Source organism: Monomorium pharaonis, chromosome 2 (assembly GCF_013373865.1).
Source record: "Monomorium pharaonis isolate MP-MQ-018 chromosome 2, ASM1337386v2, whole genome shotgun sequence".
NCBI lineage: Eukaryota > Metazoa > Arthropoda > Insecta > Hymenoptera > Formicidae > Monomorium > Monomorium pharaonis.
The window spans coordinates 19,026,871-19,050,585 of NC_050468.1; the positions used below are offsets into that span (position 1 = coordinate 19,026,871).

Consider the following 23,715-nt stretch of genomic DNA (forward strand, 5'->3'; position numbering starts at 1 on the left):
AAAATAATATTTTGCTCCACAGATTTCAACGCTTTTTATTATTTCAACACTATTTATATATTTGTTAAAATTATAGTGCAGTTGTACGTATCACGTCATTAAAAAAAAGAAATATTTAACACATATTTCTCAAAACTATTTACTGTAATTATATTTTAATTTTCAATAATAAATTTTATAAAAAAAAAAAAACTCGATCCTGCCAGGATTCGAACCTGGAATCTTCTGATCCGTAGTCAGACGCGTTATCCGTTGCGCCACAGGACCATTGAGGAGGGTTACTCTAAGTACACAGTTTTCTATACTATCGAAATATCTACACTTCAAATAATAAAATATTTATGAAATTAAATAAAACATTTTATACGTTTCCTTTTACATGGAAAATAATTTCCTTAAAATTACATTTTTTTTTAAATATTTAATAAATTCAAAAGCTAGCTCTGTTAATAATATAATAATAATCAGTTATTATATCTGCATAATATTGCGATCAATATAATAAAAAATGTAATCAAAGAATTTTACTTCAAAAATTTCAAGTATCTATAACAGTATTATATCATGCCATCTTATAGCAACTTATAAGCTGCATCCTCAACGATCCGGTATGGTCTAGTGGCTAGGATACCTGGCTTTCACCCAGGAGGCTCGGGTTCGATTCCCGGTACCGGAATTTTTTTTTTCTCAAGAATTTTATATCAAATAAAATTTTTAGTTAAATATAAATGCATATTAATATTAAAAAATGTTCCAAAAATTATAATTTTGCATATATTTTATTCAATAAGTATGTGCATAAGATTCTGTATACGATCAATAGATAATATCACAGTCGCGAAATGAAGAAGAGTAAATAAGATACGGTTATTGCTTTTCTCAACGAAAAAACTTTCTCCTATTACAAAAGCTACGTCTACTATTCTCCAGACTGTCCCAAAACGGTCCCATTAACGCCTCGCCAAACAAGCCGCGTCGAACTGGAAAAAGTTACTCAATTAGAGTTCTGGGTCGTTCCGAAACTTGCTCCGTACTCAGCCGAAACTCAAATTCTTCCCTCTTCTCGTGCACTGCTTTTTGTGCAACCACAAGCACGTACTTCTTTCGAAGTTCAGAGCACCGTGACCACCGTTGGTCAAACTTTTTTCGGCTTGATAAGTCGCGCACGTAGCCGTGGCACAATAAGGAAAAAGAATACAGTACGATACGAAAGGAAACGAAGAAATTCCAAAGATACACTTTTACTTCTAAGCAATGGAAGTACACATTTAATTAGCATATTAATTAGTATATTTTAAGACATTATATTAAAATTTAATTTTTAATTTTCACAAATAAAATCTATCTTTAAAAATTTAAAATAATTCTAAATAAAAATATCTCAAACAAAAAATTTTCTAAAAAAAATATCTGGCCCATGAGGGGATCGAACCCGCGACCTTCGCGTTATTAGCACGACGCTCTAACCAACTGAGCTAATGGGCCAACTTACACAACCGTTCTTGTTACAACATCCTATCCCATAATCTCTCTCTCTCTCTCTTTCTCTTTAAATTTATTTCAAATATATAATTTTATTTAATATAAAATATACTTTTTAATTTACCGTTATCATAAAGATAAAGCCAATTTTTAATTTTTATTTATTTTTAAGAATGAACAATGTTAAGTTAAATTAAATGGTACAAATTAAAGTTAAAATAATTTTTTAAAAGACACATTAGTAATATAAAAAATAAATAAAATAACACAAATTATAAAATATTTACATTATAATTTGCATTAATTCTGACATCTCTCTAAGATTAAACTTAATTCTTTTAATTTATTTCACTAATTTTATTGAAACCATTCAGTAAGAAATAAATTAAATTGAAATAAATTAAATATATTAATTAATTGTATAGTCTAATTGAAAGAGACGAATTTGTATTCGAAACAAAGCAAGACATAAATATTATGTCAAATGTGATGTTCAATAACAATTGCTACACTGTTGTACTGATAGCAATCGATACAAAAATATTGTAATGCATAACAAGGTACATAGATGTTATAATGGCTAAAGAAGCAAAAAATATTTAACAAAGATGGGAAGAATTTCATGCAAAAAAAATAAGTTGCAATAAAAGAATTGTCTAGACCATAAAAAAAAACACATATTTAAATCATACTGTGTTAATTATTGTTTCTGAATTAAAACTTCCATATGTTTTAAACAACAAATTAAAGCAATTATTTAACACAATATTTTCTAAATATAAACTAAAAATTCTTAAATTAGTAAATAAAAACATGTATTACTGGGACATTAAAAAGGTATTTTACTTTCATTATATTCTTTCTTTGGATATTCCTTACAGGACTAATTGTGCACTTTGTCTTTTTCTTTAATAATGTTGACTCGTCAACAATATCAAATTTACGGAGTGGCGCTGGCAATCCCGATAACTGTCCAGCATTTTTGCTATCTTGTAGCAACCCTAATAATTTTGCAGTTCTCTTTCTCTTTCCTTCTCCGTCTGATAAAAAATATCGTCATGGAGTAAGTCTACAGGCTATCATAAAGTATTAAGCCGCTGCAGGTGTCCTGCATGACCTTACCACGGGCGTCAGCAAAGTTTCCTTTCTTTTACCTTCATACCTGTGCCCAGCAATCTGCTACCGTCTGGCAGAGCTTCAGAAAGAAGAAAGAGTAACGTGTATGAACTTTAACGGATACGGCGAGAGAAGAAACGTATGACTGTGGGCACGAATCGATCGTCCATAAAGAATTTATAGCAGATATGATTACATGAAGAATCAAGCTATACTTTATTTTTTAAAAATATATATTACGATGTAAAATAAAAGTTACTAATAGAGAAAGAGAGGGGGGGGGGGGTAAGAGAGAGGGAGAGAGAGAAAAAGAGAGAGCTAGATTATATTTAAATAGCTATACAATTTATTAAAAAATGTTATTAGCTAATAAAATAAACAAACAATTTTATTTAAATTATATCTTTAGAATTATTAATAAAAATATTGTTGATAAAATTATTCTTTTCACTTTTTTAAAATAATATAAAATGTTAAAATTGTCATAAATAAAATGCTTTTAAATTAAGATATTTTGTTCATAAAATAGCTTTGGTCATAAAATAGGACATGCTGTGAATCGTTGGCAAACGTAGTCAATTTATCCAATTGCTTTTGATCGATTATTAAGCAATAAAATTTTCGTAATGAAAACGCATTTTTTCATCTGAATTTTTTACGGATGCCCCAACAGTATAAAGTTAAATAACAAAGAGCTAAGCAACTTTTCAAATAATATTTTAGTTGCAATAAAAAAAATACGTGCCGTCGTCGCAAAGTTCAAACGAAGTATTTTCATTTGCGTGAGTAAATCGCCATAAAATGGTCGAGCAAAAGCGATCGGACAAACTGACCATGTTTGCCATCGACTCGATGCTCGCAGCATGTCCCAGTTACATCGTAAAAATGTCGTTTTTTGGCTCAATCCCGACTAGCCGAGACTAAATTGAAGCCCGTCGCATATCTCGATTTAACTTACATATATATACACCGCTGATTCCGCAGGGAATGAAATCGAACTCAACTGACGTGAGGTAAAAAAGAAAAAAAAAACATGTTCAAACTGTTATCTTTACAAAAATAAATTAAAAATTGGTGAAAAAGTATACCTCACTTATTCCTTTCCAAAACAGAAATTTGCAGCTTTAACTGATCTTATTCTAATTTTATGCATTATGTTATTTTAATATTAAAATGGCAACTTGAAATAAATTCAAATAGTATGAAATAAAACATAGTATACAAATCAGATTATTCAACGATTAAACGTTGAATGTAAAATGTATAATATAATTGACGACGATACTTGCTCTCTCTACCATCGCGTTTCATATGTAGCTTGCCGAGCGACGCGACGGGTCGATCGGGGATCGTCGAGAAGGTGAAGGGAATCGAAGAGTGTGCGGACCTCAACGGTCCCCGAACAATCAGCGACAAATGCCGCTACTTGGGTGGCAACCTTCCACCTTGCTCTTCTCCACCTTCGTCCATCATGATTCTCAGCTGTGAAATCCGTTTCTGGAATCGCGACATGAATTTCTGACAACACAAAAAAGTTCCTGCGTCTTTGTGCGACTTTCACGAAAGGCATTGACGGAAATGTCGCTATTAAAATTCACACGGAGTTCGCTCTATCCTGTGATGACTAAAAATATCAGATATAAAAAGTTCAGTTTTAGATATTATCGTCCAGGGAGAAGTGATTAGGCAGAGTTAATACATTGCAAGTGTTATCACTTCATTGTATATTAAATTCGTTATTGAGTAAAAAAATTGCCGAAAGAGCACGATTTTTTCGAACGCAAGAGGTAATTATTCACAGACCGCGAGTTTTTACAATGTGGAACAAATTTTTCTTGCGCTGGCTGAATTATGGCGCGTGCAACCGTGCGGATTACTCCAACACGTGGTCCACTTTAGCAAAGATGCGAACTAGATGGGTGTAATTAATTAAGAAGATTATTAATATCACTCTTAGATATTACCGAAAATTCGCAGTTCTTGCGATACTCTAGATATATTACTTTTACGTAATGCTGAGAACACTCAAGACCACCGTTTTATCAAGCTTGATAATTAAACGTAAAATACGTAACACAAGGAAAACCATGTAATTTCCTTAAGAGATGCAATTATAACATTTACCGTAATTACAAAGAAATAAGACACAAAAAAACATATAGGTAATTATCTGTCATACATATAAAGATATATGTATACATTGTAAATGTGTGTTAATATGGAAATATGGTCAGATTTTAGATAACGTGCTTTTTTCTAACAATTACATGCCTCTCACGTTACTTAAATACTTAATAAAGAGATTATTAAATAAAGAAAAACAGATCATAAATAGCCTATGTAAGTTCTACATTTGCTAAATCTATTTATATTATTTCCTTTTTTACACTTCGGACATTTCGTTACAAAAATTAATTCGTCTGAAATACATTTATCCAATTTTAGCTAATTCATATTATTTTATACTAAAATGGCGCATGAAAATAAATTCTGCTACGCTATTCATTGTATAATGCATTTCATTACACTTCAAGTACTTAATTGATTACCTTTTGTCGCTATTTATCAATGTTAAATATAAATTTTTTAATATTAAATATTTCGTTGACCATTGATCCGCGCTATGTATAGAAATATAATAGTGATCGTTTATTTAATATTGCGGTTAATAATAATTTAACCGCAACTAACACGCTTGTCAAAGCTTATCAAGATTTCTCATGAATGCAAAATAAACAATTAAACATGTTTCAGCATATGTTATCACATTTCTTCATAGTTGAAAGACTCATATCAGTTGAATTATATAATAAGTGATAACAGAATTACTTTCGACGCGAGACATGTCGGGTCACATTATCGCATGGAAGCGAACGTAATTAAGACGGATTTACGAAGTGTCCTCTCGCCATCTGCGGCTTTCAAAGGAGCACCAAGCAGCGTGCGCCAACTGATTTCACAAGCATTCGCGTGCAAGAGCGGCGTATTTCAAAAAACGGAGTCTATCATGTGACCTTAAATTTATCCTCGATTACGGCTTATTACAGACAAGCACGACCGACCGGGTTCTCCATAGTTAGAAACGACGTCTCGTCGAGACGTTTTCCACTCCCGGGAGAATTCTTACGGGTGCAATTATGTTTTCCCCGATGTTTTGGGGCCCCTTCTGCCTCCTGCGGCGCCTATTACCGACAAGAGTCATTAGATGCGCGTCAGATGATCCGCAACAACACTCGTTATTATTCATGGCTGACACGGAGGCCGACGTTCGCAATGTGATAACGGTGATTATAAAGATTCATGATGCATACGAAAGCAAAAGATTTATTTTGTTGACGTTTCCATAATTAACGGTATGTCTAAGGCTTATCGCGTGATCAGGTAAAATATTTTTTTGATGACGCTGAAACTGGCCGCCCGTCGAACGATGCCAGGGGCGTAGCGGAGGCGCAATTGGGGGTTCCTTCTTCGCGCTCTCCTTGTAAATTTCGCTCACGACGGATATACTTCATTTTGGTTTCTGATATTGTTAGCAACCTCTACAAAAAATCCCGCCCTCCTCTGACCCCGCCGAGATATATAAATGGGAGGAAATTGCCCCAAAACACGTAAAAATCCAATTTTTTTAGTTCTTTTACTTAAAATACCTTTTGTGCCACGACGGATGCACTTGATTTTGGTTTGTGATATTGCTGGCAACCTCTACAAAAAATCCCGCCCTCCTCTGACCCCGCCGGGATATATAAATGGGGGAAATTGCCCCAAAACACGTAAAAATCCCATTTTTTTAGTTCTTTTACTTAAAATACCTTTTGTGCCACGACGGATGCACTTGATTTTGGTTTCTGATATTGCTGTCAACCTCTACAAAAAATCCCGCCCTCCTCTGACCCCGCCAGGATAGTTAAATTAGGAAAAATTGCCCCAAAACACCTCTAAATTCTATTTTCGTAGTTCTGATAACTAAAATACCTTTTGTGCCACGACGGATGCACTTGATTTTGGTTTGTGATATTGCTGGCAACCTCTACAAAAAATCCCGCCCTCCTCTGACCCCGCCAGGATAGTTAAATTAGGAAAAATTGCCCCAAAACACCTCTAAATTCTATTTTCGTAGTTCTGATAACTAAAATACCTTTTGTGCCACGACGGATGTACTTGATTTTGGTTTGTGATATTGCTGGCAACCTCTACAAAAAATCCCGCCCTCCTCTGACCCCGCCGAGATATATAAATGGGAGGAAATTGCCCCAAAACGCGTAAAAATCCAATTTTTTTAGTTCTTTTACTTAAAATACCTTTCGTGCCACGACGGATGCACTTGATTTTGGTTTCTGATATTGCTGGCAACCTCTACAAAAAATCCCGCCCTCCTCTGACCCCGCCGGGATATATAAATGGGGGAAATTGCCCCAAAACACGTAAAAATCCCATTTTTTTAGTTCTTTTACTTAAAATACCTTTTGTGCCACGACGGATGCACTTGATTTTGGTTTCTGATATTGCTGTCAACCTCTACAAAAAATCCCGCCCTCCTCTGACCCCGCCAGGATAGTTAAATTAGGAAAAATTGCCCCAAAACACCTCTAAATTCTATTTTCGTAGTTCTGATAACTAAAATACCTTTTGTGCCACGACGGATGCACTTGATTTTGGTTTGTGATATTGCTGGCAACCTCTACAAAAAATCCCGCCCTCCTCTGACCCCGCCAGGATAGTTAAATTAGGAAAAATTGCCCCAAAACACCTCTAAATTCAATTTTCGTAGTTCTGATAACTAAAATACCTTTTGTGCCACGACGGATGCACTTGATTTTGGTTTGTGATATTGCTGGCAACCTCTACAAAAAATCCCGCCCTCCTCTGACCCCGCCAGGATAGTTAAATTAGGAAAAATTGCCCCAAAACACCTCTAAATTCTATTTTCGTAGTTCTGATAACTAAAATACCTTTTGTGCCACGACGGATGTACTTGATTTTGGTTTGTGATATTGCTGGCAACCTCTACAAAAAATCCCGCCCTCCTCTGACCCCGCCGAGATATATAAATGGGAGGAAATTGCCCCAAAACGCGTAAAAATCCAATTTTTTTAGTTCTTTTACTTAAAATACCTTTTGTGCCACGACGGATGCACTTGATTTTGGTTTCTGATATTGCTGGCAACCTCTACAAAAAATCCCGCCCTCCTCTGACCCCGCCGGGATATATAAATGGGGGAAATTGCCCCAAAACACGTAAAAATCCCATTTTTTTAGTTCTTTTACTTAAAATACCTTTTGTGCCACGACGGATGCACTTGATTTTGGTTTCTGATATTGCTGTCAACCTCTACAAAAAATCCCGCCCTCCTCTGACCCCGCCAGGATAGTTAAATTAGGAAAAATTGCCCCAAAACACCTCTAAATTCTATTTTCGTAGTTCTGATAACTAAAATACCTTTTGTGCCACGACGGATGCACTTGATTTTGGTTTCTGATATTGCTGGCAACCTCTACAAAAAATCCCGCCCTTCTCTGACCCCGCCAGGATATATAAATGGGGGGAAATTGCCTCAAAACACGTAAAAATCCAATTTTTTTTAGTTCTTTTACTTAAAATACCTTTTGTGCCGCGACGAATGCACTTGATTTTGGTTTCTGATATTGCTGGCAACCTCTACAAAAAATCCCGCCCTCCTCTGACCCCGCCAGGATAGTTAAATTAGGAAAAATTGCCCCAAAACACCTCTAAATTCAATTTTCGTAGTTCTGATAACTAAAATACCTTTTGTGCCACGACGGATGCACTTGATTTTGGTTTGTGATATTACTGGCAACCTCTACAAAAAATCCCGCCCTCCTCTGACCCCGCCGAGATATATAAATGGGAGGAAATTGCCCCAAAACACGTAAAAATCCAATTTTTTTAGTTCTTTTACTTAAAATACCGTTTGTGCCACGACGGATGCATTTGATTTTGGTTTGTGATATTGCTGGCAACCTCTACAAAAAATCCCGCCCTCCTCTGACCCCGCCGAGATATATAAATGGGAGGAAATTGCCCCAAAACACGTAAAAATCCAATTTTTTTAGTTCTTTTACTTAAAATACCGTTTGTGCCACGACGGATGCATTTGATTTTGGTTTGTGATATTGCTGGCAACCTCTACAAAAAATCCCGCCCTCCTCTGACCCCGCCGAGATATATAAATGGGAGGAAATTGCCCCAAAACACGTAAAAATCCAATTTTTTTAGTTCTTTTACTTAAAATACCGTTTGTGCCACGACGGATGCATTTGATTTTGGTTTGTGATATTGCTGGCAACCTCTACAAAAAACCTCTACAAAAATTTTTTGTAGAGGTTGTCAGCAATATCACAAACCAAAATCAAGTGCATCCGTCGTGGCACAAAAGGTATTTTAGTTATCAGAACTACGAAAATAGAATTTAGAGGTGTTTTGGGGCAATTTTTCCTAATTTAACTATCCTGGCGGGGTCAGAGGAGGGCGGGATTTTTTGTAGAGGTTGCCAGCAATATCACAAACCAAAATCAAGTGCATCCGTCGTGGCACAAAAGGTATTTTAGTTATCAGAACTACGAAAATAGAATTTAGAGGTGTTTTGGGGCAATTTTTCCTAATTTAACTATCCTGGCGGGGTCAGAGGAGGGCGGGATTTTTTGTAGAGGTTGACAGCAATATCAGAAACCAAAATCAAGTGCATCCGTCGTGGCACAAAAGGTATTTTAAGTAAAAGAACTAAAAAAATGGGATTTTTACGTGTTTTGGGGCAATTTCCCCCATTTATATATCCCGGCGGGGTCAGAGGAGAGCGGGATTTTTTGTAGAGGTTGCCAGCAATATCAGAAACCAAAATCAAGTGCATCCGTCGTGGCACAAAAGGTATTTTAAGTAAAAGAACTAAAAAAATTGGATTTTTACGCGTTTTGGGGCAATTTCCTCCCATTTATATATCTCGGCGGGGTCAGAGGAGGGCGGGATTTTTTGTAGAGGTTGCCAGCAATATCACAAACCAAAATCAAGTACATCCGTCGTGGCACAAAAGGTATTTTAGTTATCAGAACTACGAAAATAGAATTTAGAGGTGTTTTGGGGCAATTTTTCCTAATTTAACTATCCTGGCGGGGTCAGAGGAGGGCGGGATTTTTTGTAGAGGTTGCCAGCAATATCACAAACCAAAATCAAGTGCATCCGTCGTGGCACAAAAGGTATTTTAGTTATCAGAACTACGAAAATAGAATTTAGAGGTGTTTTGGGGCAATTTTTCCTAATTTAACTATCCTGGCGGGGTCAGAGGAGGGCGGGATTTTTTGTAGAGGTTGACAGCAATATCAGAAACCAAAATCAAGTGCATCCGTCGTGGCACAAAAGGTATTTTAAGTAAAAGAACTAAAAAAATGGGATTTTTACGTGTTTTGGGGCAATTTCCCCCATTTATATATCCCGGCGGGGTCAGAGGAGGGCGGGATTTTTTGTAGAGGTTGCCAGCAATATCACAAACCAAAATCAAGTGCATCCGTCGTGGCACAAAAGGTATTTTAAGTAAAAGAACTAAAAAAATTGGATTTTTACGTGTTTTGGGGCAATTTCCTCCCATTTATATATCTCGGCGGGGTCAGAGGAGGGCGGGATTTTTTGTAGAGGTTGCTAACAATATCAGAAACCAAAATGAAGTATATCCGTCGTGAGCGAAATTTACAAGGAGAGCGCGAAGAAGGAACCCCCAATTGCGCCTCCGCTACGCCCCTGGCATCGTTCGACGGGCGGCCAGTTTCAGCGTCATATTTTTTTGATATATCGAAAATTAAGATATTCCCCTCGGCAAAAATATTCGCTTTGTTACATTGCGGTCAGATTAATCGTTTATCATTATTACTTTTTATCTCCTCGCGAAATCCGTGTAGAACTGATAAATAATCAGCCATGTAGAATCGATCTGCATCGGTAACACGTGACCGAAACGTGCGTGCTTGGTTAATTGCGCGAAATTCGTCGTGAAAGCAAGAGTAGAAGGCACAGAAAGGGGACAAGGGGAGGGACGCACACTACGTGCGATTACACCTATTTGATATGCCGCGACACTCAAAACTCGTACATCACACTTAACCGTTGAATATGGAACAGTCAGTCCTGGCAGCAGCGGCGCATCCAGCATGCATATGTAGACCGCAATTATGGCCGTTAACTATCGTCGGCACGCACGCCGAGCACGAATTTTCTATTTCGCTATGGAGCCTCTCATTTTTTTTTCTCCCCCTTCAAACGTTCGCTAGCGTCATGGCGTTTCCTCTCTGGTTTTGGCACAGTTGTAAATAACATAAGACACATTATAAACGTAAATATTAAGAGAACTTTGTAGTCCTATTGATTATCTTTAAATTTTTTAATTTTTATAAAACAAAAGCACAAAACAGAAGTATAATTTATTAGCTAGATCCAACGTTTTTTCAAACCTGTTAAAACTGTTTTTGGATCTTCTTATTAACAGTTTAAACTGTGACACAAATTAGATTTAAAGACGTCTAAATTATGCTTGTATCTATATATATGTAAAAAAAACTCACTTACCAATAATTTACGTAAAAAATATAAATAATAGTAAAAAGTCACTTAAGTATCTTAATTAAAACAAGTAATCTAATATATTGTGTAAATCTCGACAGGGGTTTGATATAAAAAAGCTCGAAAATTTCGAAGCTCTCCTTTTTTCACACAGATCGCCTTCAACCTTCATTTTGTCTCGAGACTCCCTGTGGACTGCAGGTGCAGTTAGTACAAAAAAAAAAAAAAAAGAAACAGGTTTGTACACTGTCGGTACCACCGTCGATGAAAAAAGGAAAAAGAAAAAAAAAGAGAGGTAGGGAACAAAAGAGTAAGAGAAGAGACGCACATTCGGACTCGCGGTGTTTAGGACGGGACGGGATTGATGTTAGTCGTGAAAAGGCGAGGGAAGAGAAGGGGGAAAGGGTAGTTGCACAAGGAAAACGGGATGGAAGCAAAGAAGAATGTCCCGTCTCCATGTCGCCGCACCCAATAACACGCGGGTAATCACGATTTAATAGCTCAATAACGTCCGCCACTGTGCCCTGCCACGAACCTCGAAACAATTTATCGGTCCCGCCAGTCAATAAATTCAGTTTTTGAGTTGTATACGGGCCTGACCGGTCTCGCGAGAGCGGGCCACAACCCTTAAATCTCAAAGCGGACGCATCGAATTCGGAATGGCGAATTTCAAAATAACGCATATAAATTATCGGAAGAATAAATAAATATCAATGGAGGTTGGTACCTCCCTCCATTTCTTTTATGATATCGACCATTCCGATTTCACGGTACGCTATTAAAATCGCCGTTGAAACACAATGTAATCACAACATATTTGTTGATTTAACGAGGAATGTAAAATGTATTAGTTACTGAACTGTACAAAATTGCATTCAATTTGTAACCATTTTTTCCATATAACGTTCGTACGAAAAGAATAAACTTTTTGTATAAACACGAACAGAATTAACGGAAAAAAAAAATTCACCTATCGACTGCAAAATATGTGTTGTTTACATTAAAAAAAATCTCCCCGGCGGGGAATCGAACCCCGGTCTCCCGCGTGACAGGCGGGGATACTAACCACTATACTACCGAGGACTTGTTGAGTCACTTCTTCTATTATTTTCGTTTTCCTTTATATCCAAATATTCCTGTTTTATTTTATCATTACTCCACATTTTCATCAATTATAATCATTATAGTTACGTTAAAATATTGATATTTATACATAAATAAAATATTGAAATAAACTTTAATATCTACAGACAAATGTTAAATAATCTAATGCTTTTTAATTTTAATCTAAAAGACTTACATAATACAAAGTAAAAGAATAAACGAAAATGTTATTTAGCATATGCAAACATTATATATTTTAATTTTAATTTTAGTATTTACATATATACATATACATGTCCATATGTTGTGTAGAAATGTCTCACTCCACAAAGGCTATTATAACAGACAAGACTTCCAGAAGTCCTCGGTAGTATAGTGGTTAGTATCCCCGCCTGTCACGCGGGAGACCGGGGTTCGATTCCCCGCCGGGGAGGATTTTTTTTTTTCAATTTTACGAAAAACATCTTGCCAACAACGTTAATTATTCTTCATCTAGTTTGTTAATTTCATTCGCAGTTATTAAACCAAACAAGAAACATGCAACTTTACATACATTTATATGAATTATAAACCACGTTAAATCATGTTTTTTTTTCTTCAAAATATGTTATATCAACTTTAGTAATTATAGACAAGCATCAAATCATAATAATTCCATTTATTTAACATTGCCCAGTGTGGTAAAAAAAATTTTATCGCTACAATAGTTAGGATTGTTTTACACAATAGAGAATGATAATATTTAAAGCCTGCAAAACTATTTCAAATTTTAAAAAAATTATGTAAGATGTTTGATAAATAAAGAAAAGGTAAATATAATTCATAATAATTTGTATGAGATATTTTCCGTATCTCGACAATACGGAGGATATCTACACTGAGAAAAGTATCTGGTGAAATTAACTAAAAAATTCTAGCGAATAATCGTGTAACCAGATTTCTGATTAGTCTCACCAGATATTTTTTTCAGTCTAGCCAGAATTCTGGATAATCTCACCAGAACTCAGATTACTAAACCGTATAATGAATAATCGTGTAACCAGAATTCTGGTTAATATCTCACCAGATATTTTTCTCATTGTCAGTGTAATTAAACCCGACTTTTTCGTGCTTACACTATTCACGTTTATTGAATCGCGGTCGCGTCATTGCAATCCTCTGCAAGAAAGGCGTATTAAATGACCAGTTGAATGTCGGGATCGCGCGACGCGAGTCGCGCATTAAGCGCGAATGAAACTCGCCAGTTACGCCGGTCACACTGCTCGTAAAAACAAAGGGACACGATGTTATAAGAGAAGGTTGTCATTAACAGTAGTCCTGAACAATCATAGCCGCGGAATCGCGACGCGATCATTTCTCGTTCTCGTCTTGTGCTGCGCTAGGATTCGAGTGTTTATGCTATCCAGTTACGAGACTAAGGGTGATATGTTTATCGGTTCGTTAGTGCGATGCTCGTTAGGGTTATAAACTACTTTGTCGCTTAACTAATGACTGTTGCGATGCTGGTTTGCGAGCTGGCAAATTCCGCTCAGAAACGAGCTAAACTATTTCACTCGATTAATATACCCCTTTCCCGCCTCTCTCTCTCTCTCTCTCTCTCTCTCTCTCTCCCTTTCTGCATTTTTTAACATTTACATGACCCATTTGTTGTACAAAGTCAGGAAATGTAATTTCAATATAAACGTCTAATTTATGCATTATTCATATAGCATACCATACAAGTACGTTAAATGCAAAATATATAGAAACAATTTATCACTTCATAGATATACTACCTATTTCTAAAAATTTTGTTTTCAACTTCACTTAAATTTGAATACCAAATAATATATATTAAAATTAATATTTACATATTAAAATGCAACTGAGTTTTGATATAATAGATACAATTAATCTTTTCCGAATGTATAAATAAATATATTTATAAATAAATCTTTTAAATTTAAATTAATATTTTTTTCAAACAAAAAATCGATAAAAAATAATATAAATCGTAAAGAATTATCAAATATGTATAAATATATCTCTATAAAACGTGCAATAAATATAAAATAATCCTACTTACTAGCATGAAAAAATATAATGTATAATTACAATGCTTCCCATAAATTATCGACGCTTTTACCCAATTTTTATTCATAATTTCCACAATTTATGGATTGCAGAGTGAAATATCTCGCAGTATATGCGAACGTTCGCTTAAAAACGTATTCGAAACGAACTGCGTGGAATTTTCATGATGCGGTACGCCGCGTTCGTCTATCCTGGTAAATTTACATCCCGTTATTACAGCGGCATTTCGGAGCCATATGTTTGTCGCGTCCCGCGTTTCATCATCCAATACGAGGACTGTTTGTCTTCCCCCATGTCGACGTTAAATCTGATATTAGGATGGGCGCATGTGATCACTCGTCAATAGTCCGAGTGCAACGACAAACCTATCGATTGTCTGCAAAGTCGATTTTGTAATTTAGAACGGTGTACCAGCCCGGTTGCTTTTGATGCCGCTATATCGTATCAGCAACGCATCGAAACCGAATATTTCGTCGATGGTTGAATCACAGAATGATCAATCAACCCGCATCGCTTTTAACGCTCTAAAATGCTGAAATAAAATATTCACTCTCAACGATCACATGCATTATTAGCATTATATTCAAGTATTTAATGATATCAGAATCTATTTCTTCAGATTTTTGATGATTAATCTAGTTGATATTTTTTATGATATATTAGTGAGAATACCTTTCGATTCTTCTTTAAGATAATAGATAAGTTGAGTGTATACAGTGAGTGTTGCAGTATTTCCAATGTTTTTACAAAATTAGCACATGTACATTAGAATATTTAAACACGCAATGTTTCAAATGTACGACTTGTCAATTTGCCATATCGATATTTTGGTTATCTGGTTTTGAAAGCCGACATAAATTGACGGCAGTGCCGGTAGGCATGAAATATAGAGCCAAACAAAAGTGAGTCACAAAATATAAAATAACAGAATTACTGTTGAAATATGGCACGAGAGAAAGGTATACTCGTCTACAAGTATTTTTTTTAATCCATTTTTTTCTAGTACATACATTTCTTTCGGGTTAACAATTGCTAAAATAATTCTAAAAGCTATATATTTTTTTAGTTTTTAATTTAATTTAATTTATTGTGCATCAGTAAATATATATATATATATATATATATATATATATATATATATATATATCATATCTTTCACTGAGAAAAATATCTGGTGAGATTATCTAGAATTATGACTACACTAAAAAAAATATCTGGTAAGATTAACCAGAAATCTGGTCACATGATTATTCACCAGAATTCTGATTAATTTCACCAAATACTTTAATAAAAAATGTTACATAAATGTACACATAGTATATACGTAAACATGCATTTGTAAAATATGTATACGTATTATTTATATTTGAATAAAAGAAAGCTTTATCAAACACTGCAGATAGCAAGAATTAGTGCCGTAGGATACTATCATAAGATCATAGCAACATAACTTCAATGAGATAATGAACCGGATGTACAATCACAGGTAAGATGCTGTGATTCGTAGAATAAATTACTATCTCAGTGATAACGGCACCGCCACTTTGGTGATGGGTAATAGTGAATTATGCGTCGTTTATGTCTCGTAAAGCGCCGCTTTATATATAGCAAATAGATAGGAAACGCGCGCGAAGGCATTTGTCGCTTCGCGAAATCGCCGTAAGCCGGCTTATTTTATTCAGCCGTAATAAACGTATCCTCGACTTTTACGTCGATCGATGGTATATAGTATATACTATATACCATTCTTTCCTCGTCGCTGCAAATCGTCGCTGCGCCGACTTGTCACTTCCTGTTGAGGATTAGATGACGAAACCTTCGCGTAACTCGCGGATAAGATAAGCGTTATGGGTCCGCGTATATATTCACGCTCGTAAACAGCCACGACTTCTTGAGAAACTTGTGTGCCTCTCAACCGCGTAAGCGAATTGATAAATTGAAAGAAGAAAATAAAGTGACGACATATAAAGAAATCAATGTACATCTTTCAGTTTATATCAATTAATTATTTGGAATAATTTAGACTATCCTATTACATTTCTATGGCAATATAACATTTTCATATGCATAGAGAATGTAGCATATTATAAAACACTCTAGTCTTAATTTATGAATATTCTACTGGTTAGAAAACTCCAGCAACATACATTCAACAATTCTTTATTAAATAATTATATTTAATTTTTTTTTAAATGTTTGGCAAATAATATTGCAACAAAATGAAAAGAATACGAAGCTTTTTGCAGACTCGAAGAACGAGACCGTGATGTTGAAACGTGATTACCAGCATATTTTATAAAAATAAAACAATTTTATAAAAATAATACAAAACCAAAAAAGTTATAAAGAAGTTAAAGAAGACTTATACATATCGCTTTTCATTTTGTTATCATCCAAAGAAAGATTTAAACGGCGATAACATTTGCAGACGGAGCACAAATAATATGGGAGAAAGATGAACCACATAAGAGAGACGAGACCTTATTTTTAGTATTAACATCGTTCGGCAAACTTATCGGGGAGAGAAGTGGTAAACTTTACGATGATGGTGATCGGTGCGGGCCGAGTTAACGCTTTCGAGGTATCATGCGGTTGTCTCGTGTACACGGAACAAACGTTGCGTGAGCTTTATGCTCGCATAAACAGGTTGTATATACGCGTGGGCGTCCTCTCGACGCCATCAAAAGGCGTCATCTCGGCCACTCGTCATTGTCGTCGTCGTCGTCGTCGTCGTCGTCGTCGTCGTCGTCGTCGCCATCGCCGGGTTGGTCACCGACGACTACTCATGAGAAACCGATGCGATATGATTTACGATGCAACGTGAATTTCAGTTCGTACGCGGACCCGTCTTCTCGCATGTCCATACGCAGGAAAGCGGTCTGTCCTTCCGTACATAACCGGCCATTAAGAGACCATCAGCTATCGGATTCGATAGTCCAGTTTAAGTAGCACGTCCAATGTCGCGAGCGATATTTCTTGCGGCAAGAACGCTAAGTTCCTTTGTGGCAAACGGCCGTGGGCTACATCTATAGTATGCAAATCTACGCAAATGTGTCATGTCCAAAAATTATTAAACATATTTGTCCCGCACGAGATTAATCGGGTCTGAGCAAAAAAATTAGCTGCAGCGTTACTAAGATTAACATAATATATGCTTAGTTATACTTAACAATATAATCAAATTATGATTTCTACATGTATGTTATTACGTACATAACGTCAAATTAATTTCTTGATAACTCAAACATCTGTTGAAATTGCTAAAATAAAAGGAACAAACTTTCAGTAAATTATATTTAATGACTATCATATTCTAATATATGCACATTATTTATCTTAATTTTTATAAGTATAAATTATAATTTGTTTTTCTTAAAGTCTGTATTGTGTACAGATATAAGATTATTATAAAATCTCTATTGTAAGATCTATAAATCTTCACGATCTAAAATGCCAATAAACTCAAAAGAATTGAGATAAAAATACAAAACTTTTTGGCAAGAATTTGATAGGAACATTATATGTGTGTCGCAACCACCTTCGCTTTTTTCTCCTGTTGCTCGTTGCTACCTCGACTGCAAAGACCTTGCCATTTATGCGAACCCACCTTGATGCCGCAGTAGTAAAGTGAGTCATGATCGTGAATCATCGAGATGGCTCCGTGTTCGCTACGACCCTCGCTGACCGCGAAATATGAGAAGGAGCGCTTTCTGCGAGCTCGAAGAATGAGAGCATAAACGACTGTGGATAACGACAAGTCCAGTAATGTCATGAAAGTAATGCAGTGCAAAAGAAATGCATTTCAGAAATATCTTTACACTAAAAGAAAGAGTAATAATAATCAAGCTTAGATGACAGTTATTAGGTTTTGATGATGTAGTTTCAATTAGACATTTTGGCGTTATATTATATTACTAAATATTTAATAATATTTGGTAAGCATTTGGTTACTGTTATCATATTTAGTTATCATATTTACTATTAATACAATTATTGAAATACTACAAATATTTCGTTACATTAACTAAGTCAATTTATATTTAGAATTATGTAGTAGTATCACATCGCAAAAATCTTAAGAAGTTCCACAGGAATCTTAATGTAAAAATTGTATCTGCATTAAAAAAAAAGTTTAATAATAATAGCCAAGCTTTGATAAAATAATTGCAATTAAATATTTAATTTAACCGAATGTTTAATAATATGCAGTAATGATATTAATAGTAACCAAACATAATAATAATAATTATTATTATTATTCAATTACTAAATATTACCTTATTATATATTTGTTTATATAATAACCAAACATTTAATTGAAACTACTTCATCAAGACTTAACTATCATTTAGACTTGATTATTATCAACGAACTCTTTTTTTTTAGTGTGGAATCGAAAATATACTCATGCACGTTTTCATGCAGGACTATACAGGCGTTATCGCAAACAACAGATAAAATCATAGTGCATTTGATGCCTCTGTACAATAGCAATAATATTTAAAAAATGCATTGTAAATTTTTCAATCAGTCTTCTTTCTTTTCTATCGTGAGTTTCGCTTGCAAATATGTTTTCACTTTCAAGAATTTTTTTCTTTTTTAGAACCTCAAGCTAGTAGTTGTCTGACAAATTCCTAAACAAGAGACACACGTTTGAAGAATCAGCTGCGTAAATTCTCCTGTCGAAGAGAATCTAAAACTTCAGTGAATTTATTCGTTCTCGCTGTAGGATTTTGAAATGAGAGGTAAACGCGTGCAACAAGATAGTGTTTTTTACCTTCCACAATATTGTATTTTAAAGTTATATGAAAAATGTCGTGACATGGTTGTCTTTTTCTCTCCCTTTATTTTCTTTTATCCTAATAAAAATACGCTGCTTCTGAAAGCTAGGTTTCGCACTACGAATTTCGCGTTTCTCTCACAGCAATCAGTTACTCTGTCGAGGAAATTTCATCTCATATCCGAGAGTACGAAAACGATCGGCATGATCGACAGATCATTATATTGGTTACAGAAAATAACGAGAAATTTTCACATGCAAGCAGAAGTTAATCTCAACATTAAGATTCTAAAAGGCAATTTGAATACAAATTAGTGTTTACGCAAACCTATATAATCATTGAGCTATATATACATATATTATATATATATATATATATAGAAAGCAGAAATTTTTTCCCTCATTAACAAGGCATGGCTCTTTCTACAGAACGAATCGTAAAACTTTGGATCTATTCCGCGTCCTAAATCCCATGTAAATCCACTCGCTGCATAGACGCAGACTGACGGACAGAAATCCTCCCTTTTAACGCGCGAAATTAACACACAACTACTGCGAATTAATAACAAAATAAAACGAACGCGACGCGTTGACGTTTTATCGCCCCCGTGCATTTTCCAACAACTGAAAATTTTCTGCGACGTAATCCTAAGGGTAGCTCGATACACACGTTCGTGAAACGAGACTGGCGCGCTTTTCGAAGACGATCCGACAGAGAATCATTCGACGGCGTAGATACGACGGCGCGCACGAGAGGCGAGAATTTTCGCTAAGCGAAGGAAGCTCGCACATCCGCGAATGTATATCATGAGCACCGTTTCTGCGATGGGTTGCGCCGCAAGACCCGACGTTCCTTCTCCGAAATGTCTCCGCGTTTTCTCTTTACGCGCCGAGATAAAAGACGCTCTGGGAATTTACAGAGAAGGCGATACCCACCACTCTCCACAAGTGTTCTTGAATTTCACTGCAAGATCGTTTTTGTTTTCGTTTTTCGTACTTTTCAAGATTATTGTCATACCAGGAGACACTCGTATATTCCAGACGATAATATGCAATCTTGAATATTTAATAAGGGGATGCTAAACTGCTCATCAAATTTGATCGAGATCGATAATGTAGAGTCATTTAGGCACGTCATTAACAAAATTTTGTATGTATTTCTTGTATAGATTTAGAAATCCTTTTCCAGAATTAAAATTTATGTATTCCGCACACTGTTATCGTCTATACTTTAATTGTGGAGAAGAATTTTGGAACAAATTGTACAATTCTGTCGATAAAACAAATAGAACCCGCTTAAACACGGAAAACTTTTTTTCTAAGGTTCCTAGACTTATTCTAAAAGCACAGTATTGTTCTTTGCTGAAATGCCAAGTTCGCCTCATGATTATTTTATACGTACAAAGTCTAAAACTTTTATACGCAGCAAATGTTTTTACGAGTCGACTACAGAAGTCGATAACAAAACTATAATTTTCTAACTTTCTTTCGTTTTTCGTATGAAATTGATCGCAGCGCACCACGTTACTATCTGCACTTTAATTTTGGAGAATTTTCAATTCCATGCAATCAATAAAAAGATTTCGGTGTCCGAAAAATTTGTGATAAAACAGAGCAGTTTAGTATCCCCTTATTTATTTTATTAATAAGATTTTTTTTTCTTTGGGTTTTGTTCTTTAATAGAATTTTTATACACAAATAGAATTTACGATAAATTGGAATATATAAGATAAAATAATATTCGCGAAATAAAATTACGTATTTTACACGTCAATATTCCCGAAGTTATTAATCAGAATTTCTTCATTTGATTTCATCATTTTCGTCATTTGATTGTGTATACATTATACGAACATGAAAGCTTTCGATGATAAAGATATTATTCCACACACAGTATAAAACTTTATAACATTAAATGTAGTCGGGCAGCAAAATACGTATTTCCATGTAACTTTGGTAAATAGAATTGGTGAGAAATGGATCGCGCGGAAATATGAGATCGACCTCGGAATATTTACATGTACATCTACGATGAATAATATGAGTGTTTCTCAACCGATTTTATTCTAACAAAAAACATATAATATTTAAAACCGAAATAAATATTACTACAAATGGAATAAATATTACTTGTAAATTTCGCTTTTTCACAAGAAGCGTTATATAACTCTGAATGTTATAAAATTCACACATGCACACATATCCCGTTTATTACAATCGTAATCGTATAAAATATATCGCACAGAATTAACATATAATTTGCCAATATTTTTTTTAACTCGGAAATAGTCTATTTTTGCGTAAAAAATTACTTGGATGTGTTTTATAGTCCAATTAAAAAACACTATCATTAATTTCATATTATACATTATTATTCTTTCATTTTATTAATATTTGAGATATTATACGTATTTATTTAATTCAACAATTTCTCTCTCTCTCTCTCTCAAAATAAAGAAAAATTAAAAAATATATATAGTTTCTCAATCAGTAAAGAAAACTACTATGACTTTTACTTTTTCACTGGTGGGGTGTAAAAAAATCGTTTCAGAGGTAACTATTCTTGAGTTAAATAAGTTATTAAAATAAATTAAATTGTCAAATCGCTAGACTAAAATAAGATACGCATTGTAATAATAAAGTGGATCAAGTAATATCAATTGGCGTGATAAAATATAATTTTGCTCATAAAATTGTCTGTTGGCAGCAAGTACCTAAATAAAAAAACCAGTATACTTTCTTTTTTCTTTTTTTTTTCGAAACTTCCTGCTGGTCTCGCGGAGGTCTCTCTTTACTATGCAAGAGCGCTTCACGAACTGCTCCCGTCATAAACTCTAAACTCTATAAGCTGTACGCACACGGCATGGGTGGGACTGCACTACGGCCGCTTGTCTCCTTCTCAGCCTCGTCGAAGTAAATTATGGAAAAGCTGTGAAAGAGCCATGCGGAGAGGAGCTCCGCGAAGATCAACGCGACATAAATGTCGGGCGTAACGTCGATCCTTTGAATTTGCGTTCGTTCTGTATCATACTTTATTGAATAAATCCGATAAATTATCACGGGTAAGATGACACAACCACAATAGTGCGAGGAATATCTCTTCTATTGTTTTCGATTCAAGTACCATAGCTGAATATCGAATATCATTTAAATATACATATGATCCAGATAACGTCGATAATTGCTATAATATTTCAGAATAATTTTACATACTTCAGCGATATGTTTATCTTAAAAAAATTTTAGACCTTTAAAGATTATTTTCAATAGAATGTAATATTAATAGTAATATGTGAAGAGTTTTAATCCGCAAATAATAAACGGGGAGCGGAGTGGCGGGGTTGTACCGTAACATATTCTTACTCGAGACAAATTGTGCCTATTTCTTCAAAGGCGATGGTAATTCACATTATTACAGATGAGAAAAAATATTAGTAAATCGACGCACAAAACAATGTGTCGATTCGCGGATTCGTAATGCTCAACCTTTCAGTAAGTATTTAATGAGAACGTTGCAAACTTGACTTCTCGAGTTCGTCGACGACATTCACGTTATAGCATACATTCACAAATAGTACCGATATTACGAATCGCATGATTTCCGTATTTCCAATTTTTTGTCTTCAATCGTTGAATCCTCGCCGTTGAATTCGGCAAACGAATCGTCAAAGAGAATTTCATATATGTCGCATGATCGCCGTGCATGATTACGATCATTGGAGAATCGAACGAAATGTGTATCGTTTGACATTCAATTTCACGAATTACTCTACACTGTAAAAAATTTGTGTAAAATTACACTTATTACAGTGAGTAATTTTGAGATCCATAATTATTATAAAGATAAATTTTCGCATGTTTGTAATTTTGTATAAAAATTTTGCAATAATTCCTTAATTTGTTTTTTACCCTTGTGTATACACTATAAACAAATTTATTACAAATTAAATTATTTTTACTTACGTGCAAAATTATGAACACGCGAAAATTTACACACCTATTATAGCGGGTCTCAAAATTACTCACTAAAAGGTGTAATTTTACACAAATTTTTTACGGTGTACCGCGATAGCTAACTCGTCTTCGTCTTTTTTTTCACGATAGCACATTCATTGTCATGGTAACGAATGTGCTTTTCCTCTTCTCTTCGTTTGCGTACCTTATCGTATAATATCATAACAGACAGTGACCTCTCGTCCGCCGCTCGTTTTCAATTCGCCATAGAACTCCCGACGTATTCTATTTGCTCGACACGCTATTCTTCTTTTTTATTTCTTCTTATTCAATTAAATATACATAGGAATTTGCTCGTTTAATCCCCTTCCACTTGTACTCTTTCCCCCACGTATCGGCATCTCGTCTCGTCGGAAGACTTATTCATGTATTTCGTCATTCTGCTGCCTGTCGTTCGGACGATCGTAGTGTAGTTAAACGAGCGATGAAGAATCCTCTTCCGTCGACAAATTTCAGGTCATACTCAATACTCAAACAGAAACAAACGCACGTGATTCGTCTTCCACCATCTAGCGTATGTATATTCATTCAATGAAATCGTGATTTCTTGCAGATGATATCGTCGACTTATTTCGAATGCAGT

At 35.0% G+C, this 23,715-nt stretch overlaps 1 protein-coding gene, 1 long non-coding RNA gene and 5 other non-coding genes across 7 annotated transcripts in view; 2 read left to right on the plus strand and 5 right to left on the minus strand.

Moving 5' to 3' along the window:
* Positions 1 to 23,715, minus strand: part of LOC105838260 (mannosyl-oligosaccharide 1,2-alpha-mannosidase IA) — a 601,715-nt gene that overhangs the window by 442,850 nt on the left and 135,150 nt on the right. The window lies entirely within an intron of this gene.
* On the minus strand, positions 195 to 267 carry Trnar-acg. The gene has a single exon. It is a non-coding gene; the product is annotated as a tRNA-Arg (tRNA).
* On the plus strand, positions 605 to 676 carry Trnae-uuc. Its single transcript has one exon. It is a non-coding gene; the product is annotated as a tRNA-Glu (tRNA).
* On the minus strand, positions 1,412 to 1,485 carry Trnai-aau. Its single transcript has one exon. It is a non-coding gene; the product is annotated as a tRNA-Ile (tRNA).
* Trnad-guc lies at positions 12,173 to 12,244 on the minus strand. Its single transcript has one exon. It is a non-coding gene; the product is annotated as a tRNA-Asp (tRNA).
* Trnad-guc lies at positions 12,627 to 12,698 on the plus strand. Its single transcript has one exon. It is a non-coding gene; the product is annotated as a tRNA-Asp (tRNA).
* Positions 12,701 to 15,250, minus strand: LOC118644358. The gene is made up of 2 exons (XR_004962177.1): positions 15,011 to 15,250; positions 12,701 to 14,870 (listed from the first exon to the last, which is right to left on the minus strand). It is a non-coding gene; the product is annotated as an uncharacterized LOC118644358 (long non-coding RNA).